The following is a 16551-nucleotide window of genomic DNA, read 5'->3' as shown; positions in this document are numbered from 1 at the left end:
GTGCAGTCAACTTAATATTTGCATGACATGCTGCTTCCTTTGGAATAATCCCTATCCCACATTGCACTATGGTACAAGCAACCTCGTGCTGTCAGGAATCAGCTTGCGTCATCCCGTTGGGAATGGTGCCATTAGCACTCAAATACAGAACGGCCACACAGGGTCCGGTTGTGGGATCCAGCACATCCTACCCAATCTGGGAATACCATTCCTTGGATGTGGTGCCTGAGCTCTAGGGCTTTGGTACAGCCAGCTCAGGAAAGCCCGGCCTATGCCATGGTTCCGCTTGGAGTAGAGGAGCTGGAGCAGGTTGGGATCTGCTATGTCCCTCTCTTCACCTCTCTCTTCCCTCCTGTGCTGTCCATTTGAAATGCAGCTTCCAAATAAATATCCATTAAAGGGTAGCATGAGGATGTTGGGGACCGTAACCAAGCCTGCTTCCCTGCACATGCAAGGGTAGATATGGGAAAGGACAAAGAGATAGTCTCTCAGTCCTCTATCAGCATCTCCAGATGATCAGCGCCTTTGGCTTGCATCCCTTCACCTCTGTTTGTGCCTGGAGAGCCAACCCTCACCCATGGAAGGTAAAGGCAGCTGGAGAGAAAGAAGGGGGCTGAGGGAGAGGGTGAGCACCCTGCCCAATGGTCCTTTGAGCCGAGCTGCCTCCTTGCCTGCACCTTGCTCATAAGCAATGCTCCAGCTCCTCGGAGGTCTCCCAGCACTGACAGACCTTTGCTGCTTATGAAACTGCACAGAGGAGGCTATGAAGAACCTGCCTGTGAAAAACAGGGGAGGTTGTTTCTGTCCTCCAGCCCCACATCTCCAATTGTCCTTCTGTTCTCCCTCGTCTTCATGCCCTTGTTTTGCTCCCACCATCACCCACAAGCATCCAGTGCTGCAGAGCATCTCCACTCGATATGGAGCAAAGATGCTAAAACCCTGACCTGAGTGTGGGTGATGAGATATCATCTGCTTTGCTGTGGCATCCCCAATAACCACCTGTGGCAGCTCCCATAGGAATGCTGTGTGATGGTAGCATCCACCTTGGTCAGCAGGGCATCGACACCTGCCTGCTTCCTGCATCTGCCTTTCTGAGCTCAGCATCCATACATGCAGTGATGCCCTGCTGTATCCCTCCTTTCCCCCCCCCCATGCCTTGCTTTTCTCTTTGAGTTTCTGCCTACTTTCTCCAAAAGCTGCTCCACCCATAGCTGATCCATCCATCCATCCATCCATCCATCCATCCATCCATCCATTCCTCCATCCCTCTCCATCTCCCTTTCTCTCAGCCCCTCAGAGAGGAAGGGAATCGCTTCTCCAGCTCAGCAGTTCAGGTGGCATCTCAGCTGGCCTGGGCTGAACCCAGTAGTGAAGGAAATACAAGCACATCCAGAAATGAAGTCCCAAGATCACTATCAAATCCCTTCCAGCACTGCACCTGCTCTGTGCCATGCATGCCTGTGCTGTCTATAGGCTCCCAGGCTGCAGCTCCTTGCTTTCCGGACTATAAAGACCAGTGGGGGAGAAGATGTTTTGCTCAGCATTCTCACAGGGATGCTCTAACAGAGGTTTTATGTACCCCCAAGCCAGCCACCATCCCCAACAAGCAGGAAGGTGATGGTTTCCAACCCTCATTTTCAGGATGCTTTGGAGCAGGACCCACATTTACCACAGTGTTTCGATTCCTCAGGCACAGTGGTAACGACGAGAGTGCTGGAAGTAGCTGATGTTTCCTAATGACTAATTAGTATGTGTTTTGAGGTCTGACTCTCCTCTGCCCCTTCTCACCTTGGTTGTTGAAGGGTTGTTGTGCTTCATTTGCAAGCAGCATCTCTTTAGGCTTTAGCCAGGAGAGGGGTTCTTTGGGCTGCAGAAGAGCTAGAAGCAAGCAGTTACAGCTTCCATGTACCCATCATAACCCCCATGTACTCAACCTGGGACAAACCCAGGCCAAACCAAGGGTCACATCCAAACCACAACCACTGCTTTTGCCCCTCTGCCCCTAACAGCACTGTCTGCCTTGGGTTACGCCTCATCCTCTGCCTTTTCCATCCCCACCAACCCTGCTCCTTGCAGCGAGGGTTTGTATTTTCCAGCCTAACCTTTGTCTCGTTGAGCCAGTGAGTCATCTCACTCATTAGCTGAACTTTGAATATCTCTTTATCCGCTGGATCCCTTTCAAGCTCGTTCCCTGGCAGCGGAAGCTCCTTCGCTCTGCTCTGGATTGCAGAGGAACCGCCCGCATTGCTCTTGCAGCGGCATCTGCCTCCCAGCCTAAGGCACACTAATAGAACCCGAGGGGAGCAGGGATGGATTGCAGCCCATTCCCTGCCTTCCCCTGCTCTGGGGGTTAATTGCTAAGAGGCAGCCCTGACCATTTAGGAATCACCCCCCCTCTACTCCAGGTTTTCAGTTGGCACCTCTGTTCTTCCACCCACCGCCTCTGTTACTGCTGCAGTTTGTGTCTGCAAGGAGACAGGATGGCTGTGCAAAGGTGGTTGTGCTCATGGCTGGATGCTGGCAGAGCATGGCAAGAGCTGCCTCCTCTCCAGAAGGTCCACATCCTTCCTTAGTTGCCTTCTCTGCTTTTCCCTCCTTGATCCATGCACAGACCTCCAAATGAGAGCAGGGATGGCCACACAGTGAGGAAATTTCAGCTCTTGCGGATGAATGGACAACCTGGTCTAGTGCGAGGTGTCCTTGCCCACGGCAGGAAGGTGGAACTGGATGATCTTAAGGTCTTTTCCAACCCAAAACCATTCTGTGGTTCTATGATCTCAGGGGAAGAGCATGAGAGGGTATGGATCAGGTGTGAAAAGGCATGGATGATTTAAAGGAGTTTAAAGCAGGTTGGAGTGATTTAAGTGACCTCAAACCACTGCCTCTGACATGCTCCTGGCTGCTTCATCGTGAGAGGAGACTTGAGGAGCCTTTCGCCTGATCGATAAGAGCAGAGGGTGCTTGGTCAGAGGGACAAACCCCTTCCCCACTGCTGCCTTAAAGGTGAACAGGAGATGACTTTATGTCCTGGAGAAGACCACCAGCTTCCCCCGTGCCTTGCTGCCTTTCAGCCAGCTCATTTAGCAGCCACCCATTATTTCCCTTCCTCTGTTCTCCTCATTTAGCAGCACTAATCACCTTTCCAAATTGCTGGGCACGTGACCCAGAGCATCTCCTCCAGCATCCTCTGTGCCTGCTTACGTGCACGCCAGCAATTTGTGTCTCTCCGAGCCGGGGAGCTGGAGAGCTCTTCCCTACGAGGAGCTGATGATTCACGTCCCCCAAAAAGGGAATCAATAAAGCATGACTAAGGCAGCCCTACATCAGGGTGGTGATTAGAATCTGCCTCCGCATCTTCGTCCAGAGTGGCAATTTACTGATTGTCTTGACAGCCTTTGTCCCGTGGGGTCTTTGCCAGGCTTCCAACAGCCCTTTTCACTTATACGTTTAGTTCTGATTCCTGTGTGTGTCGTAGAGTTTGGATTTGCTGCCTTATGCTTTCTGGGGGTGAGAACTTGTGCTGACCTCCACATTTCATGGTGAACAAGCGAGAATGGTAATTCACACTGCCCTAAAACAGCCTAAGCAGAGAGATGGGTGTTATAAATCACTGCCGTGGGGATTGCTTTGGGGCAAAAGACTTCCTGAGAGCTTTTGATTTATGAACTCGCCACCAAATGTACCAAACACATAGATAAGGTAAGCGCACACTGGACATGGAACTAATTGCATGTTATTGCAGCCAAGCATTCATGCAATGGTATATTAACGCTCAGCCATGAGATAGAGGATACTTTACACCTTTTGCAGCCCAGCTCCTAAGAGTACACACTTTTACACGCAGGTACTCCCCGGCACGGGGATGGTTTAATGCCACTTAAGCTGCCAGAGAGGGGATTGAGATGAGCTCTGAGGCAGAAGCTCTTCCCTGTGAGGGTGCTGAGGCGCTGGCACAGACTTTTCCCAGAGAAGCTGTGGCTGCCCCATCCCTGGAAGTGTTCAAGGCCAGGTTGGACACAGGGGCTTGGAGCAACCTCCTCTAGTGGAAGGTGTCCCTGCCCGTGGCAGGGGGTTGGAGCTGGATGAGCCTTAAGGTCCCTTCCAACCCAAACCACTCTGGGACTCTATGAATCTATGATTCCATTCCTCAGTGCTTCCCCAGCTCACCACATGCTGAAGCCTTCTAGGAGCAACATACGGATGCAGGGATGTGCCTGGTCACCAAACCAGCCCTGCTCTTAATGGCTCCAGGAGCATTTCTCTGGCAGGTTTGCCACCCAAGCATGGCCTGGGCAGGGTTTTTCTTTGCAAGGTTATTTCATGCTGGATCAGTTCTTCAGCTCAGATCATTACACAGCCCTGTGGTGATGAGGGGAGGGATTTGGGGGCTGTGGGGCTGTAAATAGGGAATGGCAGCCTTAGCAACAGGTAATGTGGGGATGGGGCTTGGGGCCACTGGCTGGTACAGGAGGCATCAGGGAAAGGTGTTCTTGTGAGGAGGGGCTGCATGGAAGACCCTCCATAAGGCTAAGGTCCTGGGAGAGGGGGGCACAGAGATGCCAGTCATCCCCTGATGCCATGGGGAGCAAAGACCCTGCCTCAGAGCAGTCCCCAAAGCCTGCAGAGGTGATGATGGGGAAGAGGAATTCCAGGAAGGAAGAGGCACTTCCCTGTGCACGTAATTCCTGGCACAGAGGTCGCAGTTTCCACAGCAGTCCCCTAGGCTCAGCCTGGCCTCCCTAGCCACAGGGAGCTAAAATACCTCTCTAATCTACCTGCTCGTTATTCCTGTGGCACCAAAGCAGTGTCCAACAGAATACAGTGCTCTGGGGATGCATGAGCACAGGAGGATTGGGACAGACCTTAGCTTAGACACTGGATTTAGTCTGTGTGTCATCCCATTCACATTCCAGAATGGCCCCATCTACCCGAAAGAGCTGCTTTAACATCCAAAAGGGCAGATTTCTCCCTGCAGCCCTTCAGATGTGCGTTTAAACTTCCCCATCCACTCATCCTCACACTTCTACTAGTAGCATCTTCATTACCTCCGTCACGGTGCGTGGGGCTGCCTCCAGGGGGCAAGCCAGGATGCCTAAATTAGCTATAGGGAACCTCTATAGGTGACTTCAGCCTGTCCGGGAGCAGTGAGGTATCCCCCCATCAGAGACCGAGTCTCCCTGCTCTGCTCAGCCCACTGGAGCCCCCGGTTCTATGGGGTGCTCTGGGTGAGAGCATCTCACTACCTGGGTATCTCCCACTGGGAAAACAAGCAAGAAGAGGAGGTACCAGCAGTGCTGAAGCACGTTGCTGGTGGAGATGTGGGTTTTCAGTGGCCTCAACCCCCTGCTCTCTCCCACCTTCCTCCCAGTTTTGGGGATGCTTTTCCTACAAAAAGGAAAATAAAAGCCAGATCCCAGCCTGGCGCTGTAGGGGTGGGAGCATCACTGTGCCTTGTGTTCACTTTCCTGAGTGGGGACGCACTTTGGGTTAGACACCCTGGTCCTGCTGGGCACAGTGATGCTGCAGGTGAAGGTCCTGCCAGAGATAGTGATGCTGTGGGCAAGCATCCCACTGAGGACAGTGGTGCTACAGGCAAGGATCTCACTGGGGATGGTGATGCTGAAGGTGAGAGTCCCACTGAGGACAGCAATGCCATGCGTGAGGGTCCCGCTGGGGACCCCTGTATCCCCGGCCATGCTGCTTGGATGCAGGTCCTCATCTCAGCCCGCCTGCGAGGCTCCTGCTGCTGGTGTGTTCCCAAGCTCCAGTCAGATGACAGGGTTATTTACTAAGGCTGGCAGGAAGGAAAGGCCATAAATTCCCCAGATATAACGGCTGAGTCAGAGAATGAGGCGGCCGCGGCCAACTCCAGCATGGCCTGGAAGAGCAGCTTAAAGGGAGGGGACAGGATCAGCGGTGGCTTGTGCTGTCCCCCCCTCGCCCAGGAGGTCCCTTGGAGGCTTGGAGGGATGAGGAGGTACCAGGCAGCAGGTCCTGCCAGCATCCTGGAGCTGCTTTCCCCATGCAGGGCCACCCTGTGTTTGCTCCCTGTGCTGGGAGGCAGAGGTTTTCTTTGGTCTCCTGCCCTGCTCGAGGACCACAGTTTGGTTGAAAGGCCTTGCAGACAGCCTGCCCTTCCACCCTGGGGATCGCTGCTTCTCTGGCACCGGAGCAGAAAGTTCAGCCTTTTAGGGCTGAAGACCACTGTTATCTTCTGCAGGGGTTTCACAACCCTTTGGGGGTTTGCTTCAAGCAAATAATAGCACGTTCCTAAAATTAGCCCTGATGTGCTGCAAACGCCAAATCAACACATTTCATTAAGGGAATAAAAAAGCCACGCCATAAGGAGACATTTGGATCCATTCACACTCATTTTCTTTTTCCTCTGTTTGTTTGGTTGTTTGGGAGTGAATTCTCCAGCAGGCTTCAAACAGCCTCAAAGCAAACTGGATAAATATTGTCTCTCCGGAAGGATTTGTCCCATGCTTCCTACCTCTCATGGTGTACAGGCTCCGTGGTTCACCCACCCAGACCCCATCCCCAGTGATTTTACTCCTGGTCCCCTCATCCGTCGCTGCATCTGTTATTTCTGTGCTCTCCAGGTTTATTCCTGCTCCATCTCAGGAGCACTTTAGACCTCCTGGGAAGGAATTCCAGTGGGTGATGATGGAGGGTATTACAGTTTTAGACCCTCACCCCCCATTTAAGGGTTTACAAAAGAGTTGGGAATTGCAAAATGTGAAGCTTGAGGACCAGATGCCACCACATCTCCAGACTTTTTGGGTGTCACTGTTGTATTTGCATCCCCTCTTCATGCCTCCTGTTCCTGGTGCGATGCTGATGTCCAAGATGCCGTGGTGCTGCAGCCCCAAGGTCAACTGCTGATGTTCCAACCAGAGCATGTTACAGGCAGACACAGACAGGAGAGAGGAGGAGGTGCTGATGTAGAAACCACATGTGAAAACAGCACATCTCTTGCCATATCCACCTCATCCTCCTTTCCCTCTGCCCTCCATCCCCAGCGGATCCTGAGGAGGTTCTTGGAGCAACCTGCTCTAGTGGAAGGTGTCCCTGCCTATGGCAGGGGGTTGGAACTGGATGAGCTTTAAGGTCCCTTCCAACCCAAACCATTCTATGATTCTAAGGTTGATAAATGAAGATCTCCCCTTCCCATTGTGGCTCCTGGCTCTCTCATTGAGTGTAACACTCTTCCCATCACCAGCCCGATTTCCTTTCACTATTGAGGAAAGACAAAAGTCATGAAACCAGCCCCAGCAACATCTCATGTTCTTCTGGCCGCGAAGACACAGATGCTCCCATGTCTCTGTCCTCTGCTGCTCCCTCTCTCCTGCCAGCCAGGAGAACCCTGCTCGGTGCTTCAGGGACGTGGCTTATGCTACCCAAGAGATTCATGGCTGTTGCTCAAGACCTCAAGGATGGAAAAGTCTTGAACAACAGCCATGAATCACCCAAGTAGTGTAAAGAGAAGGCGGTCAGAGGGGTGTGTAGGCAAGCACAGACCGAGCAGGTTCCTGGTGGAACCAGTTGAAGCCACGTTAACAGGTCAGAGCACTGAAGGCGATGAGATGGGACACGTGTTTGAAGGCACAATGCTCATCACCAGCCTTTCGAGAGGTAGGTGGGGAAAGGAGGCAGGTAGTAAACCTGGAGAAGGCGGCTGCATTCAACGGGCTGCCGTGTTTGCTCCAGAAATGGGTCTCTACATATCAAACCAGCTAAGGATGAGGAGAGCTGGGCACCAGAAAGACCTGTGAAAGACACCCAAAAGTATACTCAGAGGGTTAAAAAGAGACACTGAGTGGGCTAAGCGGTGAGTAATGAAGATGTCACTCAACAAGATGAGATGTTTCAGTGTGTTCAACACTGCTTTGTATTAGGTGGAAATTTCCAGGTGTTTGGAACAAAACCAGAGAAAACTCTGGATTATTTACAAATCTGCTCCAAATTTACTGTCCTTTGTGTGTCCCATTTTCTACTGGAAGGCATCGTCCTTCCAAGATCATTAGCAAAGATGTTAATGAAATGTGATCTTTAGCCCTGACTCTTGTTCCTCCCTGATAAACGCGCCTTGCTCAACGTAGCACATTCTAGGATTACTTACTGCATCTCAATGTGTTTTCACTTTGTACAAACCACATTTCAGACCAGTGCATTTTTTTCCCCCCTAATTTTTGTATTTCCTAAGACAAAGAAGCAAAATGCATTAGTCAAAATCAAAACACATGTTCCTGAAGGCCGTGCTTGTCTTTACCCTCTGGCTGTGCCATTCTCTAATGGCATTCCGCTTCACACCAAAAAGAGCTGGAAAAGGAGCAAACTGGGAATTTTCTGTGCCCAGCATCCCTCGAGCCTGACTCTCATGGCAATTTTATTCAGCATCTGGCTTCTGCAAAGTTTCTCCCCATTGACATTATTGTGTGGACAGAACTGAGCTCTAAATATTTCAACATAATTTTGTCTTAGATGCTCCTTCTATTATTTTTATAGGCTGGTGATTGCCAGAATTATATCCTCCCCCTTTTGTGTTTTAAATCACTGTGGCATTTCCTTTCTTCTGCCTCTCAGGATCATATTATCCAAAGGCTTCAAAATGCAGCCACCCAAGGATCAATATGTTCACTAACTAATCCCACTATTAGCACCTACAAATGAATGCCGGATGATGTCTGAACATACACAGATTGATTTCTTACACACAAAATGTCTCAAGAACCCATTTTTCCTCTTTATCATTCCCCTTCCCTTTCTCTCTGCTCTCAGAGGACAAGATTTTAAGGAGCACACATAGAACTGACCCTTTTAGCTTGTCAATAGCATCTTTTTCCTCCTCACTCACCTCCCTGCCACGTTTTTGGGTCTCAAAGCTTTTAATCCTTCAATGAAGACCAACTGGTTCTGCTGCCTGGCTCGCTGTCCTCCTCCCAGTGACCCTTCACTGTCCCCAAAGGCTCCCTCTTGGTTACCTCCCTCCAGCCACAGGCAGATGTTCACCCGCAAAGGGCTGTGCCAGCTGGAAATGTCACCGTGCTCCAGCTAATTGTTGGTGTCCTCAGCTGGAAGGGACGCTCTGCACCACTCTGTCAATGGCAAGTATCGTTCTGACCCCAAATCTGCTGTGGCTGCTCCAATGGGTGATGTTGCTCTGTGTTAAATGGGATGGAGCAGCTGGTGGGTGGGGAGGAGCGGCTGGAAGGGGAGCACATCCAGTGGCACAGCTGGATCTGGGAGCGCATATCTGTCCACAGCTCCCCCAGCCTTGAGGAGCCTCTTGAGACTCAGCCTTGGCCAGGTTTACATTGGACAATCTCCTGGCCTTCAGCCCTGGGTAGAGCCTTGCTTGGGATTTTCCATTCTCCCTCACTACTGGCTTCCCTTCAAGCATGGATTTAAACCCCCCAAATCCCTGTTTTGCTTTCTAACCCTGTGCAATCCTCTCCATGCTGAACTCCATTCACAAGCTGCATGTCCAAGCTTTCCCATCCATTCCCAGCCTGTAAGAATCAGATTCAGGAATGTCTTCCAAAGCGTAACTCATCACATGAGTGCATGCAGCAGACTCTTGCATTGGGATGAGCAGCTGAGTTGGAAAGAAGCAGAGAGGGGGTGGAGGATTGGCTGGAAAAGCAGAAAAGCTCAGCGCAGTCTCAAAGCAGCAAGACAGCCCGACCCAGGAGTTTTAGGGAGGCTGGGGTGGTCCTTCAGCCTTTCAGCATGAGCTGCCTCACGCTGATGCTGCAGTGGATGGTGCTGATTAGCCACGGGCTCCTTTTCAGAGCATCGTGCCATCTTCTGCCTCCAAGGAGCTGGCAACTCAGCCTCACACCACACAGCCATAACCAGCTGTGACAGCTTTGGTTTCTCCTGTGCTCTCTGTGCTGCCTCCAGGCTCTGCTGCACCACCCGAGGAATCAGCCCTTGCTGACAGCTTGGTCACCTCGGGCTGCCTGCAGCTCGGTGCTCCGATGAGAGATGCTGGCCAGGGATGCTCCCAAAATAGCAGGGAGGCTCCTGGCTTTGGGTCAGATGTCCCTGCACTGTCCTTGTTGTGGTGGACACAGTGCCGGTGTTTCTGCACTCGCCATCCAGATGTGCAGCTGTGGAAGGGGAAAGGTGGAATGTGTCAAGCACAAGAAGCATTTTTTGGGGTCTCATCCCATGCCCAAAGCGCCACTGCCATTACATAGAATGCACAAAAAATGGGAAAACCACCCCACTTCAACCACTATCACGATTAAAATGAGAACCCACAGTGATTTAGTATCCCACTGCAGCCTTCCCATGGGGAATAATCGCTATATCACACGCACTTGAGGATCATCGCCTTGCAGGGCAAACAGGAGCGGAGATGCCAGCCTGTATTCCCTATGGGAATGGTTGCATTTTAGCTTTCAGGTCTTGGTTCTTCCCCAGCACCAGGCTGTGAATGGAATTCTCTGAGAGCAACTCAGGAACTGCGTGTGCCCATCGGATCCTGGCGAGGGACGTGCAGGAGCTCATGCAAAGCCCTTGAAGGTCTTACTATTTTATCTGCTTATTATGTAGCTGGAGGAGGCTAAGCAGGGAGGGAAGGTCACAGGCTTAGGGGATCCTGGGAGGGACAAACCTAGTTTGCTGATGCCACCCTGGCTGCAGCTCTGCAGAAGCCATCCCTGGGCAGAAATCACCCAAGGCAAGAGCTTTACAGCCTTTTTCTCCTGCACAAAGGAGTTACTGCCCATGGAAATACCCCCAAACACCTCATTCCTTCTCCTTACAAACTCAGCTATTGCAGGGATACTCTATTATCTTTCAAATCACAGCGATTTGCCTTTCCTCTCCCAAGTCCATAACAATAGTGGTCTTCAAAGGGTATTTTCCCTACATTTATCCCATGCCAGGGAGTTCTGTAGTGGTTTATACGGAGGGAAACTGAAGCAGAGAGACAAGGTAAATGTATTTTTCAGTGCTTGAGCTCTCAGGAGTTGTTGTTTCTTTGGACCTTCTCCCCCACCAGCCTGCCTGAAATCACTGCGAAACAGAAAACAGAGATATTTGGGCATTAGATCCTCATCTACCTGCAAAGACATTCCCCCCATGCCCTGGGCAAGCCACTGGGTTTATTCGTGAGTCAGAAATAATCACACCACTTAGCAGAGTGAGGGTGAAGAAAGGAGAACATGGCTTAGCAGCACTAAAGCCGTACCTGTTAACCCTGGGTTTCTGAACCCATGTCCTCCTTCACTCACTTTACCAACACATTCACAGTTGCTGGTTATCAGATAGAACTATTTAGCAGCAGAATAATTGGATAGAGTCGTTTAGCAGTTTATTGGACAGAATTATTTAGCAGCAAAAGCTTTTCCTAGCGGTGTTTTGACATCTGCCTCTTTTCCAACTGGTTTTTGCCTCTGGGATGCAGATGTGCGGCTACAACTTGCTGCCTGCAGCCATCGAAGGAGGAAGGAGTCTCAGACGAAGCAGTTGTGATATGTAGAGCCCTAGGGCCCAATGTACCCCACCTGTATTCTCCAGGCTGCAACAACACTTCTTTGCACTGGAAAAGTGGTGAAGTTTTTCACCATGCTGAATCAAGGCCTACAGATGGCACCGAGCCGAAACAAGAGGGATGGTTTTGCAAGCGCAAGCCAAAGGTGGGTGGAAAACGCATCTTGGAAACCATCTTGGGTAGCACTTTGCTGCCTTCTGAAGTCTTCCCAGGATGCGCAAACGTACCTGGCATGTTTGCAGCTGTAAGGATGGTCTTCGCAGCCACGTACAGCCCTTCCAGCTGCACAGATGCTGCTTATCTTGGTATTCTCCTGGAACAAAACCTCGCTTTATTTTTCCCACTTCCAAAATAAACTTCCTTTCCTGCACTCCCACAGAGAATCGCCACCGGGAAGAAAAGCTGTGCAGAGTTTTCTACCCAGCAGATTGCCTCTCTCTCTGTTCCCTCTACCCTGAGAACCTGAAAGCAGAGCTGGGCTCCTGTTTACAGAAAACTGAAGAGCATTTAGAGCTGCCTTGTTTCTAAATACATCCATTTGTGATTGAAAGAAGCTGAGCTAGTCACATCGGAGGAGCTAATTGGAATGTAAACCAGCATCGCTTTTAATTGCTAGTGCTAAAATTGTCATTATTTATTTTAAAAGTCGAGGTGCATAAGAATATGTGTTTAATTGCAAAAAGAAGGAGGAGGTGAATTTCAAATGTACTTTGGAGATGCTGCAGCCTCAGCTCTGGATGGTTGCTGCCATGTGAAAATGCAGTGGGGTTTTTTTCACCCTGCAATTCCTTCTGTGCAGACACATAGAATCATGGAATGGTTTGGGTTGGAAAGGACCTTAAGATCGTCTAGTTCTAACCCTCTGCCATGGGCAGGGACACCTCACACTAAACCATGTCGCCCAAGGCTCTGTCCTACCTGGCCTTGAACACTGCCAGGGATGGAGCATTCACCACTTCTCTGGGCAACCCATTCCAGTGCCTCAGCACCCTCACGGTAAAGAACTTCTTCCTTATATCCAACCTGAACTTCCCCTGTTCCAGTTTGAACCCATCAGCCCTTGCCCTATTGCTACAGTCCCTGATGAAGAGTCCCTCTGCGACATGGTTTGATGTATTTTATCTCTCTTTTGATGCATCTCTGTTTGTTTGGCCTTTCTTTTTTGAAATCCTATTTCCCATATCCTGCAATTCTCGCTCTTGGAGGAGTCTGGAAAATCGCTCCAACGCTTCCAGATCCGTCATTATTGGATGTTTTTCTGCTCACGCTGGTAAATGGCTCGATTGTGTGTAATTAGTTAAAGATGGGAAGTGCCGACTAAGTGCTAAGCAATGTTCCAGAAGTGTGATGTATGGCAGACACACGCGCCACCAAAAAAAGCATAATGCTATTTTGCACTTAACTAGCACCTTTTAGCCCAGGTTGGCAGAGCTGCTCGCTGTCGCTGCTGGAGGTTGTCAGCACCCTGGCAAATTGGGTTATTGTCTTAATACACATTTAGAGCTGAGAAAACTGAGGCACAGAGCAGTGAAGTGCCTCGTCCCCATTCCCCTGGTGAGTCAGCAAATGAGCCTGCAGCAAAGCCTGGCATCCCAAATCCCACTGCCAGCTCTGGTTAGGAGTGATGCTCCATAAGCTATATGGCTGCTGCCATGCTCACTGTTGGCAAAACCTTGGGATCACAGCCTGGGACAAGCTGGGAGCAGATGGGGAGGATGTTTCGGGTGGGCTCTGCAGTAACTGCAGCCTACCAGTGCTTAGGGAAAGGACCACTGGGTCAGTGTGTGCACAACAGGGGGTGGTTGTAGGTATACTGAGACCAGTGGCTTCTGTCTTCAGGAAGACTCCCATCCTATCAAAGGATGGAGACCTCTTCTCTCTCCATGGTCAATCGCTTGCTAGAAAGAGCAATTTCCTTTGAAGGCAGCAAGATTCTGTGTTTTTGTAGGGCTTGCCATATTGAGAAGGGAGAGGAAGAGCAGCTTCATCTCTTGCTGTCAGGCTCACATCATGTCCCAGCTCATGCTCATCCCATGGACACACACCAGACAAAGCTGTCTATTAACTTGAGGACTTTCTGCCTGCAAAACATAAGCAGCCATGCAGTGAGGCAGCAACAGGTCAGGACGTGGTTGAGCCATGGCAGGACACTGCTCAGTGCCTAAGGTCATAGAATCATGGAATCCCAGACTGGTTTGAGCTGGGAGGGACCCTAAAGCTCATCCAGTTCCAAGCCCCTGCCACGGGCAGGGACACCTTCCACTAGAGCAGGTTGCTCCAAGCCCCTGTGTCCAACCTGGCCTTGAACACTGCCAGGGATGGGGCATCAACGAGGAGCTGGGACTTGCCACATCAATGAGATGCTGGTCCAGGTCCAGCCCCTTGAGGGCTTTGGGCAGGATTCTCATCATCCCTGCTCTGTCCCTTTTTGCGCTATATTCCCCCCTTACTCTTTCTGGTGAGCAGAGTCCTTGCAGCCTCTCCCTCCCTTTCCAAGGTGTTTTCTCCAGGCCTTGTATTGCTTCTGTAACTGCCCTCTTTGGATTTTCAACATCCTCTGGAAAATCTGATTTCACACCATATTTGTGTGTTTAATGGAAATAATTCCAAACACCAAAAACCAGGCCGTGCCCTGCCCGGCGTTACGTAGCATTTGTGATAATTGGATTCTCAGAAAGCCAAGCACTTTCTGGGCTTTAATGAGATTCAGACTTTAATTACTGTGTCCCTTTCCCAGGCATGCAGTGGGAGCAGGGAGGAAAAGGACCATAATCAGGTCCTCGGTATGTTGCAAGAGTCAGCCTCGATGGATCGCGCTTTGGTTCCTTAATGAGGGGCTGTTCTTGCCACACACAGTTGGAAAGCCGGTTTCTCTGCGCTGTGGCCTATATTAACACCCTATAGGATTTGGACCACAAAACACTCCTGCATCTTCTCAGAAGACACTTCTTCACTGATGGAAAGCTAGCAGAGATGGCTCCTCACCTGCAGGACAAGGACACAGGAGGGGGCTGGTGCACACTTGCATTAGTGTCTTGATGATAGAATCACAGAATCAGCTGGGTTGGAAAAGACCTTGAAGATCATTAAGCCCAACCATTCCCCAGCACTGCCAAGGCCACCACTAACCCATGGCACTGAGGGCTCGGCTACACGGGGTGTGAACACTTGCAGGGACGGTGACTCCAGCCCTGCCCTGGGCAGCCTGTTCCAATGCCTGAGCACCTTTGGGGGAAGGAATTGTTCCTCAGCTCCATCTAAACCTGCCCTGGGGCAGCTTGAGGCCGTTTCCTCGTGTCCCATCCCTTGTTCCTTGGGAGCAGAGACCAGCCCCCTCCTGGCTCCAGCCTCTTGTCAGGCAGTTGCAGAGAGCGAGAAGGTCCCCCCTGAGCCTTCTCTTCTCCAGACTAAACCCCCCCAGGTCCCTCAGCCGTTCCTCATCACACTTGTGCTCCAGGCCCTGCACCAGCTCCGGTGCCCTTCTCTGGCCCCCCTCCAGCACCTCAATGTCTCTCTTGCAGTGAGGGCCCAGAGCTGAACACAGGATTCGAGGTGCAGCCTCACCAGCGCCCAGTGCAGGGGGATGATGATAATGATGATGATAGAACAGGCAGGGTCCAGGGACCCTGCAGGACCACCATCAGCTTCCTGCAAGCCCTTTGCAGGGCTCTTCTCCCCCTGCTCGGCGCAGATGCCAGGCGAATCCTGCCCGTAAGGCTGGGAATGACTCACTTGCTGGCTTTCTCACTTCCCCGCCTCCACCCTGGAGGATGCGGTGTTTTGTCGCGTCTTATCTGCACTGAGGTTGGAAGAAGCAGATGAATGCAGTGGTTTCATGTCCGCAGAGCCACAGCCTCAATGGAAGGACGGGGTCATTAACAGAAACACGTGAACTTCAGCTAGGGAGGAATCAAGAAAACCTCATGGTTATCTGAGAGGACCTTTAAATGTTCAGCCATGTGATGACGTTCAGATCCAAGCCAAGAGGAACTAATTAAAAGACAAAAAAAAAAGGTCTTTGTTAGACACTACATCGAATTCCTCACAAATGAGTTGATGTATTGCTTTACGGCGTTCCCACATCCACTCATTTTAGAGAACGATAAGAAATCTCCCTATCTACATGTTCTTGATGGTCCCACGGCTTAACATTTGTTATTGCATCATCCTTTAGATGGTCAGAGATATACGTCATGCCGTGCCTTTCCCTTTGCTGTATTCAGGACCGAAGTCAGAATTGCCAGTTCAGATTTCCAGGATTGCTCTTCTTTCCATTTCCTGACCTCTTTTCCAAGCTCCCAGCTATCTCCCTGGTTTTCCATCACTTAAAAAAGGTCACCGCTGCTGCTTCTTTCCTTCTCTCAGCAGAGTACATGCTGTCCTTGCCTAGTACATGCAAGCATTTTCTTGGAATTACCTTCTTTTTAATCGCTCGCTGGTTTCGCATTCAGTCATGTACTCTAGATGCCCACACAGCGCGACGTGACTGCTTCTTGTTGGCAGCAGGGGAAGCCAAGGTCTAAGCGGGCAGGAGCAGTGGGTGGCTTGAATCACTCTTGACATGAGACACCCCAGCAGTCACCGTGGGCAGGTTTGGCACCTCTGGTCTGCCTGTGGCTGTGATCTCCATTGCTTCCTGACATTATCCAGTGCAACTTGCTCTGTTGGCTGGATGTTGGCATCTCAGCTGGCTTAGGAGGAAGCCCTTGTTCATGGTGTGGGGTTGGCAGTGAAGGAGCTGCATAGGGAGCTGGGGCTGACGGGGCTGGTGCTGCAAGGGGAAAGGCATGGATGGGGCTCAGAGCATCCCATGGGATGTGCTTTTTGTGGCCATTCCCTCCAGCATTGCCCAGGCAATGTCAGGCAGAGCAGATACACATCTTCTAGCCCTCATCCTCCAGAGACAGACCTGTCTCTCTGATACTTCTTGGGCTGGCACTTTTGCAAGCCCTTCAACCCCTTTAACTGTTCTGTAGCATCAATCCCCATGCTCAGTACTTTGTAGTTCCTCTTCCCCCACCATCCCTTTTCCAGTGCAAACCCTT

Source organism: Strigops habroptila, chromosome 3 (genome assembly GCF_004027225.2).
Source record: "Strigops habroptila isolate Jane chromosome 3, bStrHab1.2.pri, whole genome shotgun sequence".
NCBI lineage: Eukaryota > Metazoa > Chordata > Aves > Psittaciformes > Psittacidae > Strigops > Strigops habroptila.
Note: the sequence above shows the minus strand (reverse complement) of the source record.